The following is an 11,435-nucleotide window of genomic DNA, read 5'->3' as shown; positions in this document are numbered from 1 at the left end:
GTGTGCACATCCTACTCCCACTCTCCTGAGAGACTATAAATGAATGAGGGCTGGCATTTGGTACAGTGTAACTTTTTCAGAAGTTTTGTTATATTTGAAAAAGTTGTGTATAAAGATGTGTTAAAATTTTGATTAAATTTTGTAACCTTAGCGTTGCCTTGGGGAAAGACAATTTTAGTCACGCAAAACCAATTAAAGATAGTTTAGAATTATAAGTCAACAATTAAAGAAATTTTTTTTTTTGATTTCAAAAATAATTGGAGTTATTACACTGTGCCTTTTGAAGTTGTATTGTTGATTGTGTCCTTGCCACTATCATCTTTTGATGTTTCGGTCCAGTTGATTGCTCATGTCCTCACACATATTTTTTTTTTTTGGAACTTCTCTTTGGATGGGTTAATAACTCATCGTAAGCATAAAATTTATCATCAGGAATTTTATTTGGATGTTTTTGAGGACAGTGGTTCAAATTGGAATAAAATTTAGTGACCATATAGGAACTATAGTTTTTATACCCTACACCACCTCCGTGGTACAGGGTATTATAGATTTGTGCATTTGTTTGCAACGTCCAGAAGGAGAAGAGCTAGACCCACTGATAAGTATACCGATCGACTTAGAATCACTTTCTGATTCGATTTAGCCATATCCGTCTGTCCGTCCGTCCGTCTGTGAGTCCATGTATTCTTGTAATCAAAGTGCAGGTCGTATTTGTTCCTCGATTGTCACGAAATTTTGCACATGTCACTTTTTTGTCCCAAGGACAAACGCTATTGATTTTGAAATAAATCGGTTCAGATTTAGATATAGCTCCCATATATATCTTTCATCCGATATGGCCGTTTAAGGCTGTAGAAGCCACAATTTTCCACCGATCTTTACAAAATTTGGCACGGACTCTTTTATTACTGTACTTAATATATCTGGAATATTTCATAAAAATCGGTTCAGATTTAGATATAGCTCCCATATATATGTATCGGCCGATTTGCACTTAAATGGCCGTATTAGCTTCAATTTTCAACTGATCTGCACAAAATTTGGCACGAACTCATTTATTACTGTACTTAATATATCTGGAATATTTCATAAAAATCGGTTCAGATTTAGATATAGCTCCCATATATATCTTTCATCCGATTTGAACTATTGTAGCTGTAGAAGCCACAATTTTTGTCCGATCTCCAGCAAATTTGGCGTGGAGTCGTTTTTGTGAAGTCTCAATGTATGTGCAAATTTTCATAAAAATCGATTTAGATATAGCTCCCATATATATCTTTCATCCGATATGGCCGTTTAAGGCTGTAGAAGCCACAATTTTTCACCAATCTTCACAAAATTTGGCATGGGATGTTTTATTTGACGTCTCCATATGTGTGCGAAATTTCTTAAAAATCGGTTCAGATTTAGATATAGCTCCCATATATATGTATCGCCCGATTTGCACTTAAATGGCCGTAGTAGCTTCAATTTTCAATCGATCTGCACAAAATTTGGCACGGACTCTTTTATTACTGTAATTAATATATCTGGAATATTTCATAAAAATCGGTTCAGATTTAGATATAGCTCTCATATATATCTTTCATCCGATTTGAACTATTATAGCTGTAGAAGCCACAGTTTTTGTCCGATCTCCACCAAATTTGGCGTGGAGTCGTTTTTGTGAAGTCTCAATGTATGTGCAAAATTTCATAAAAATCGGCTCAGATTTAGATATAGCTCCCACATATATCTTTTATCCGATATGGCCGTTTAAGGCTGTAGAAGCCAAAATTTTTCACCAATCTTTACAAAATTTGGCATGGGATGTTTTATTTGACGTCTCCATATGTGTGCGAAATTTCTTAAAAATCGGTTCAGATTTAGATATAGCTGCCATATATATGTATCGTCCGATTTGCACTTAAATGACCGTAGTAGCTTCAATTTTCAACCGATCTGCACAAAATTTGGCACCGACTCTTTTATTACTGTACTTAATATATCTGGAATATTTCATAAAAATCGGTTCAGATTTAGATATAGCTCCCATATATATCTTTCATCCGATTTGAACTATTGTAGCTGTAGAAGCCACAATTTTTGTCCGATCTCCAGCAAATTTGGCGTGGAGTCGTTTTTGTGAAGTCTCAATGTAGTCTCAATATAGCTACCATATATATATCTTTTATACGATATGGCCTTTTAAGGCTGTAGAACCCACAACTTTCGCCCGATTTTATATGAGACGTTTAAATTGACGTTCCAGTACGTGCGCAAAATTTCATTAAAATCGGTCCTAATTTAGATATAGATCCAGTGTGTATAATTCATCCGATATGGACTTTTAAGGCAGTAAAATCCACAATGTTGGTCACATCGCTACAATCTAAGGCATGAGATACTCTATTTGACGTCCCACCATGTGTCATTAAAATTGGCACAGGTTTCGATATAACTCCCATATAATCTTTTATCCGATATGGCCTTTTAAAGATGTGGAAATCCAAATCTTTTGTCGTATGGTAGGAAAATCTTACAAGGTTCTAAATTGGTATCTAAATTAAAGTCTGGCTAGATTTCCAGATCAGTTCGGCATATAAAAAGTACTACATGCACTATTTGGTGTAGGGTATTATATAGTCGGCACCGTCCGACTTTTTTTTATTGGAATTTTTTTTAAGTAGGAATTTTATGTGGCAGTTTACGTGAACCACGGTAAAAATATTGACAGCAAATGGCCTGATACTAGGTAAAAATTAAGGTTTTATACCAACCACCGAAGTAAGGGGTACATGCTTTTTATACCCTCCACCACAGAATGGGGGTATACTTATGTCGTCATTCTGTTTGTAACACCTCGAAATATGCCTGTAAGACCCCATAAAGTACATATATACTTGATCGTCATGTCAATTTAAGCCGATATAGCCATGTCCGTCCGTCTGTCTTTCGACAGCACGCTTACTTTCCAAGGAGTACAGCTAGCCGCCTAAAATTTTGCACAAATACTTCTTATTAGTGTAGGTCGGTTGGGATTGTAAATGGGCTATATCGATCCATGTTTTGATATAGCTGCCATATAAACCGATCTTGATTCTTGACTTCTATAGCTTTTAGAGGGCGCAATTCTTGTCCGATTTGACTGAAATATTGCATGTGGTGTTTTGGTATCACTTCCAACAACTTAGCTAAGTATGATTCCAATCGGTTCATAACCTGCTATAGCCGCTGGAGAGCGCAATTCTCATCCGATTTGGCTGAAATTTTGCATGAGATGTTCTATTGGGTTGCCCAAAAAGTAATTGCGGATTTTTTACACTTTTTTTTCTCAATCTAGCTAAAAGTAACAGCTGATAACTGACAGAAGAAAGAATGCAATTACAGAGTCACAAGCTGTGAAAAAATTTGTCAACGCCGACTATATGAAAAATCCGCAATTACTTTTTGGGCAACCCAATATTATGTGAAATCGACTTCCGTTCGTATGTGGAATCAGTAAGACGTCGGGCGGCACAGGCTTTTGTACAAATACTGAATGCCTATGATTAATGGCGCCTTTAAATAACCAAAGGCCTTCTTGGTCCCGCGGCGATCGTTCCTTTGGACCGGAACGAACTTGCTCACCTACAGGAGCTTAACGAGGATCCCCTGCAACAACAACAACATATTCCGACACACAATGATAAAGTAGCGAAAACAAGTAAAAGCCTGCCATGCTCAGCCGGGCCGAATCTTACATACCCTCCACCATGGATCGCATTTGTCAAAATTCTTTGCCTGGGATCTCTTTATGACTAACAAGCTATAAATTGTGTTGGATCCTAAAAATCCTTGGATTTATTGTCCGATTCGCCTGAAATTTGGAGAATTGATTTGTATTGGGTTGCCCAAAAAGTAATTGCGGATTTTTCATATAGTCGGCGTTGACAAATTTTTTCACAGCTTGTGACTCTGTAATTGGATTCTTTCTTCTTTCAGTTAGCAGCTGTTACTTTTAGCTTGCTTTAGAAAAAAAGTGTAAAAAAGTATATTTGATTAAAGTTTATTCTAAGTTTTATTAAAAATGCATTTACTTTCTTTTAAAAAATCCGCAATTACTTTTTGGGCAACCCAATATATGACTACCCAACGTCTACACCGAGTCCTGTGGTATGGGTTCATAAATTATGCTTTTTCTCCGGATTGTGACGATATTTGATTACAATGTGTTTATATTTGAGATGGTGCATATCCAACTTTCTGCCCAGCTAACTCTGATGCGTTTATTTTGATTTTTTTTATAAGCTATTCAATCCTACGTTGAGGGCCGCCGTGGAGCATTAACAATTTTTTAGGGTCTTTGACCCACAAACTAGTCTTTTACTAACCCATATCAAGAAATTTGGAATAGTAGACTGTTTTGGACCTTTACACTCTGATTGCATACAGACTTAAAGTTTTATTGCATAGTATTTCCAACATTCCAATGTCTTCTTCAGTTTCCCCCACATCTCGTTTTATTTCTGCCCACTTCTTTTGTCTTCTACTGATGATGTTTTATTGTCTACATGAGTGCACAATATTTTATATTTTGCTCCCCTATTTTTCTTACTTTGATCCGTAGACCAAAACTGGACTATGCCAGAGTAGATTGTGTGGCAAAAGTTCTTGGGTTAGATGAATTGTCATGCCATAGAATATGTTGTCCAATTTCTGGCAGAAAGGAAAAAAAGCAAAAACTATCACAGAAAACAACAACGACACATCATAACCATAGCCCCACAATCCCAAAAGAAGCAGAGCAGCAAAACGCTGGCGAGATGTGGGAATTCTTGCAAGAGCAGAAAACTCAATGACTGTCATTGTTAATATGCTTTGTTGGGATTTATTTATGAATGAATGCTGCGTCCATTTGTTTTATAGTTTTATTGTCCGGTTTTAATCCTTAATGTAATCAAATATGATTTTTCATCATATATGCTGTGCTGCGTTGTGTGGGTGGGACAATGCTCGTACTGCCCTGGCTGGGACTGCGAATGTCATAAATCAGCATTGCGCATTGAAGGCAGCCAAGCGTTCAACCGCACTCTTCTCCAGTGGGTTTTTGGTAAGAATCCCAGTAAAAAACCCTCTGTATGACGATATGTACGGACAAAAACTACCAGTGGCAGACGCTTGCATTTTAATCACATTAATAAATAAGGACTTTGAAGGAGATTGTGAACAAACACATCCCCATATTCATTTCCATATATGTATGGATTTTGTCAATATATTTATAACTGGTTTTGGGCGTTATATATATGAACATGACATTCATCATGGGGATTTTTGATTGGAGCAGCAGCAACCATATGCTGGCTGGAAAGAAATTTTGATGAATTTGTGATAATCACAGCAATGGCCAATGTGGATTTTCCATACCCAATATTTTGCATTTGATATGAGGTTAAATAGATAGGCTTTTAAGTTGAAAAACAAAATCGGTAAGATTATGTGGATCTATGAAATTTGCCATGGCCAGTCAAATGGGTTTTAGGGGAATTTTTTGTAATGAGATCCCCATGAAAAGTAGTAAAGGACGTAATACCGACAAAGCCATCAACAAGGAAACGGTATAAAATCATATCATAGATCTTGGCGAAATATTCTTTGGTTATACTTTCCAGCGCATAGGGTTCTAGAACGACATTTGATCAATCAAAAGTCCTTTGGATCGGTTTTAGTCGGTACAAAATCAAGGTTATTCAGGTCCTGATCTTTAATAGTATGCGAGGAGGTTATCACCCTCCAATAGACTCTCTTCTTCCGGGTTAGAGCAGAATGATTTTTGGTGACTTGAATACATAAAATGAGGTGTGATATTCCTCACAGACGGACGAGATGGCTAGAACAACTTAAAATGCCATGGCGATCAAGAATATATACACCTTATGGGATATAAGACCATAAATTTGATGTGTCGATTTAGCCCGATGCGTCCATCTGTCGAAGAGAGACGTACTCCTCACGGGTGACCAAATTCCTTGAAGAAAGCACTGCCTGTCTCGAGAGTACAACAGCGCAATGGCAAAATATTGTCCACTCCATGGCAAAAGCCCCAACAACTGTGATTGTCTACCAAAAGCCGCCCCCCAAACCCATGGTACCAGCAGGAGAGTCAAAAAGCTACTGAAGCCAAGAATGCGGCATACAGGGCAACCTTACAGTCAGTAGCAACGCAACGAAGGAGAAAGGAAAAATATCTCTTACGCAAGAAGAAAAAGGAAATGAAAAGATGTTAGTGTAAGATATTCAGGAGTCAGGATGAAATCCGAAAATTTTATCAAAAAATTAAACAGAAACAAAGAAACAGATCTGATAACTGATACAGATGGTGTGCACAGAATATGGAAAAAACACTTTCCCAGCAGCTGGGAAAGTGTATCAGCTACCAGATCTGTTTCTTTGTTTCTGTTTAATTTTTTGGTAAAATTTTCGGATTTCATCCTGACTCCTGAATATCTTACACCTACGTCTTTCCATTTCCTTTTTCTTCTTGCGTAAGAGACATTTTTCTTTTCTCAGAATGAGGTCCACATAGCAGTAAGCCGGCTGAAAAACTATAAGGCAGCAGGAGCCGATGGGTTGCCGACTTAACTGTTTAAGACCGGAGATAACATGCTGATAAGGCGTATGCATCAGCTCTTCTGCACGAAGAACGCATACCCAATGATTGTAACCTCAGCATAACTATGTCCCGAACACAAGAAAGGAGACAAGACGGAATATGCCAACTACAGAGGAATAAGTCTCCTCTCCATCGCATACACGATACTCCCGACGTACTGTGTGAAAGATTAAAACCTAAACTCAAAGAGATTAGTGGGTCCTATCAATCCCATGGCAGCCGGATGTACGTACCGGATTGACCCGATGGATTCTTTCATCGGCAAGGGCCGCCTCGGTGTGCAACACACTGCTACAACAACAACAACAACAACAACTGGGCCCTATCAATGTGGCTTTAGGCCTGGTAAATCCTGACACTGCACGGAAGCTCGACATTGAAAACCTGCAAACACAACAGATGGCAACAGAATACTCCACTCAACTGACCCAAATGCTTGATGAAAAGCTCATTGTTCCGATGATATAATGGCGCACTATTGCCCACATCCCTACCGGAAGCCTCCTCCAAGAAACCCATGGTACGACCAAGAGTGTCGAGATGCTAGATGAAGCCAAGAATGCGGCATATTGAGAAACCCTGCAATCAGTAGCAACGCGCCAGATAAAGGAGAGATATCGAGAGAAAAGGAGAGAGGAGAAACGTCTATTCCGCAGAAAGAAAAAGGAAATGAAAAGACGTGAGTGTGAGCGAATTGAGATGTACAGGAGTCAGAATGAAGTCCGAAAATTCTACCAAAGAATTAAACAACAAACCGATGGCTTTGGTGCAGGCACATCCTCTTGCAGGGACAAAGGAGGACATCTGGTAACTGACATAGATAGCATGCTGAGGATATGGAAATAACATTTTACCCAACTGCTAGTGTCCGACGTTGGCGACGAAGAGGATGCCGCAGAACAAATCAATGATGATGGTATAGTATGTTTACCTCCTAGTCAGAGGTGAGGTGCAAGTAGCAGTGACTCGACTAAAGAACAACAAGGCAGGAGAATTCGACGGATTACCCGCTGAACTCTTTAAGATCGAAGGAACCTCATTGGCAGTGACCCGACTAAAGAACAAAAAGGCAGCAGAAGCCGACGGATTACCCGCTGAACTATTTAAGACCGAAGGCGACACGCTGATAAGGCGTATGCCTAAGATTTTCCACGCGATCTGTCTGGAAGAACGCATACCTCATGATTGGAACCTCAGCATACTATGCCCCGTACCCTAGAAAGGAGACAAGACGGAAAGTGCCAGCAACAGAGGAATAAGTCTCCTCCTAATCGCATTCAAGATACTCTCGAGCGTACTGTGGGAAAGATTAAAACCTAAAGTCAGTGAGATAATTGGGCCCTATAAATGCGGCAGGACCAGATATTCATACTGCGCCAAGTCTCAGAAAAGACCCAAGAAGGACAATTCAATACATACCATTTCCTTGTTGACTACAAAGCCTTTTTGATAACCTTAAAAGGTATTTCCTTTAAAGGTATTTCAAGCCTTGTCCGAGTTTGGTATCCCTGTAAAATCAATAAAACTCTACAGGCTGACATTTGCTGATAAACGTTCCTCAGTAAGAATAGGAAAGAATCTCTCCTAACCATTCAATACCAATCGAGGTTTCAGACAAGGAGATCTCTTTAATATCCTGCTAGAGAAGTTTATACGAGATGCAGATGTGAATAGATATGGCCCACTAATCACAAGAGAACACATGCTACTCGCCAATACCGACGACATCGATATCATAGGTCAGTCACTGAAAGTATTGTAGTTACTGCAGACTTTGAAGGAATGGATGGTGGAGAAATGGTCCAAGTGGCAGTGACCCAACTAAAGAACAACAAGGCAGCAGGAGCCGACGGATTACCCGCTGAACTATTTAAGACCGAAGGTGACACGCTGATAAGGCGTATGCCTAAGATTGTCCACGCGATCTGTCTGGAAGAACGCATAGATGATGATTGGAACCTCAGCATACCATGTCCCGTACCCAAGAAAGGAGACAAGACGGAAAGTGCCAGCTACAGAGGAATAAGTCTCCTCCCAATCGCATACAAGATACCCTCGAGCGTACTGTGGGAAAGATTAAAACCTAAAGTCAGTGAGATAATTGGGCCCTATCAATGCTGCTGTAGACCTGGTAAATTTACCCTGGACCAGATATTCATACTGCGCCAAGTCCTAGAAAAGAACCGAGAAGGAAGAAAGCCGATTTCGACACCAAACCTAATCTGAGTTTGGTCTCTCTGCAAAATTAGTAAGACTCTGCAGGCTGGCATTTGCTGATACATGTTCCTAAGTAAGAATAGAAAAGAATCTCTCCGAACCGTTCAATACAAAACGAGGTTTCAGGAGATCTCTTTAATATCCTGCTGGAAAAGATTATACAAGAAGCAAATGTCAATAGATATGAAACACTACTCATAAGAAAACACATGCCGACGACATCGATATCAAGGATCCTTCACCGGAAGTATTGTAGTTACTGCAGACTTTGAAGGAATGGATGGTGGAGAAATGGTCCAAGTGGCAGTGACCCGACTAAAGAACAACAAGGCAGCAGGAGCCGAAGGATTACCCGCTGAACTATTTAAGACCGAAGGTGACACGCTGATAAGGCGTATGCCTAAGATTGTCCACGCGATCTGTCTGGAAGAACGCATAGCTGATGATTGGAACCTCAGCATACTATGTCCCGTACCCAAGAAAGGAGACAAGACGGAAAGTGCCAGCTACAGAGGAATAAGTCTCCTCCCAATCGCATACAAGATACTCTCGAGCGTACTGTGGGAAAGATTAAAACCTAAAGTCAGTGAGATAATTGGGCCCTATCAATGCTGCTGTAGACCTGGTAAATTTACCCTGGACCAGATATTCATACTGCGCCAAGTCCTAGAAAAGAACCGAGAAGGAAGAAAGCCGATTTCGACACCAAACCTAATCTGAGTTTGGTCTCTCTGCAAAATTAGTAAGACTCTGCAGGCTGGCATTTGCTGATACATGTTCCTAAGTAAGAATAGAAAAGAATCTCTCCGAACCGTTCAATACAAAACGAGGTTTCAGGAGATCTCTTTAATATCCTGCTGGAAAAGATTATACAAGAAGCAAATGTCAATAGATATGAAACACTACTCATAAGAAAACACATGCCGACGACATCGATATCAAGGATCCTTCACCGGAAGTATTGTAGTTACTGCAGACTTTGAAGGAATGGATGGTGGAGAAATGGTCCAAGTGGCAGTGACCCGACTAAAGAACAACAAGGCAGCAGGAGCCGAAGGATTACCCGCTGAACTATTTAAGACCGAAGGTGACACGCTGATAAGGCGTATGCCTAAGATTGTCCACGCGATCTGTCTGGAAGAACGCATAGCTGATGATTGGAACCTCAGCATACTATGTCCCGTACCCAAGAAAGGAGACAAGACGGAAAGTGCCAGCTACAGAGGAATAAGTCTCCTCCCAATCGCATACAAGATACTCTCGAGCGTACTGTGGGAAAGATTAAAACCTAAAGTCAGTGAGATAATTGGGCCCTATCAATGCTGCTGTAGACCTGGTAAATCCACCCTGGACCAGATATTCATACTGCGCCAAGTCCCAGAAAAGACTCGAGAAGGGCAAATCAATACCTACCATCCAATACAAGCCGATTTCGACACCAAACCATGTCTGAGTTTGGTCTCTCTGCAAAATTAGTATGACTCTGCAGGCTGGCATTTGCTGATGCATGTTCCTCTGTAAGAATAGAAAAGAATCTCTCCGAACCATTCAATACCAAACGAGGTTTCACACAAGGAGATCTCTTTAATATCCTGCTGGGGAAGTTTATACGAGATGAAAATGTAAATGGATATGGATATGAAACATTTTTCATTAGAAAACACATGCTACTCGCCTATACCGTCGACATCGATATCATGGATCCTTCACCGGAAGTATTGGGTTGCCCAAAAAGTAATTGCGGATTTTTTAAAAGAAAGTAAATGCATTTTTAATAAAACTTATAATGAACTTTAATCAAATATACTTTTTTACACTTTTTTTCTAAAGCAAGCTAAAAGGAACAGCTGATAACGGACAGAAGAAAGAATGCAATTACAGAGTCACAAGCTGTGAAAAAATTTGTCAACGCCGACTATATGAAAAATCCGCAATTACTTTTTGGGCAACCAAATAGTTACTGCAGACTTTGAAAGAATCGAAAGAGACTCAGCGAAAATGGGTCTGGCAGTAAATGGATATAAGACGAAATGGATAATTACAACTCCCAAAAAGACTTGCACAAGCTAGCAAATAAAGAAAATGGAGAAAGTTGGGAACGACAACCTTGAGATATGCAGCAACTTAATCTACCTCGGCACCTCTGTAACCGAAACAAATGACACCAGTTTTGAGATTAAGCGAAGAATAATACTGGCAAACAGATGCTACTTGGGACTAAGTAAGCAGTTTGGAAATAAGGCCACCTCTCGATAGACGAAGATAACACCATGCAAGACACTTGCTTACTTACCTTGTTGTTATATGGTTCTGAGGCAGATGAGGCATTACTTGGATTGTTTGAGAGAATGATACCTTGTTGTTATATGGTTCTGAGGCAGATGAGGCAGTACTTGGATTATTTGAGAGAATGATACCTTGTTGTTATATGGTTCTGAGGCAGATGAGGCAGTACTTGGATTGTTTGAGAGAATGATACCTTGTTGTTATATGGTTCTGAGGCAGATGAGGCATAACTTGCATTATTTGAGAGAATGATACCTTGTTGTTATATGGTTCTGAGGCAGATGAAGCAGTACTTGGA

Source organism: Stomoxys calcitrans, chromosome 4, assembly GCF_963082655.1.
Source record: "Stomoxys calcitrans chromosome 4, idStoCalc2.1, whole genome shotgun sequence".
NCBI lineage: Eukaryota > Metazoa > Arthropoda > Insecta > Diptera > Muscidae > Stomoxys > Stomoxys calcitrans.
This window is presented reverse-complemented; position numbering follows the sequence as displayed.